A 217-nucleotide genomic window follows, 5' to 3' on the forward strand; every position below is an offset into this window, starting at 1 on the left:
AGGTAGCCTGGTTTGTTTAGTTCTGGTTTGTCTAATAAAAAAAACAACAATAAAAAAAGCTGCAAAGTTTTTTTAAAAATATAAAGCCCTTGTATTAATGTAAAAAAACTTTGTGAGGCTGTTTCGTGCAGTTTATAACCTTAATAGCACAAAACGCGTTTAAAATAAAACATTGCAAATAAATAAAATTGTTCAAATTAATAAATTATAAACATTT

This window comes from Hydra vulgaris, chromosome 01, assembly GCF_038396675.1.
Source record: "Hydra vulgaris chromosome 01, alternate assembly HydraT2T_AEP".
Taxonomy (NCBI): Eukaryota; Metazoa; Cnidaria; class Hydrozoa; order Anthoathecata; family Hydridae; genus Hydra; species Hydra vulgaris.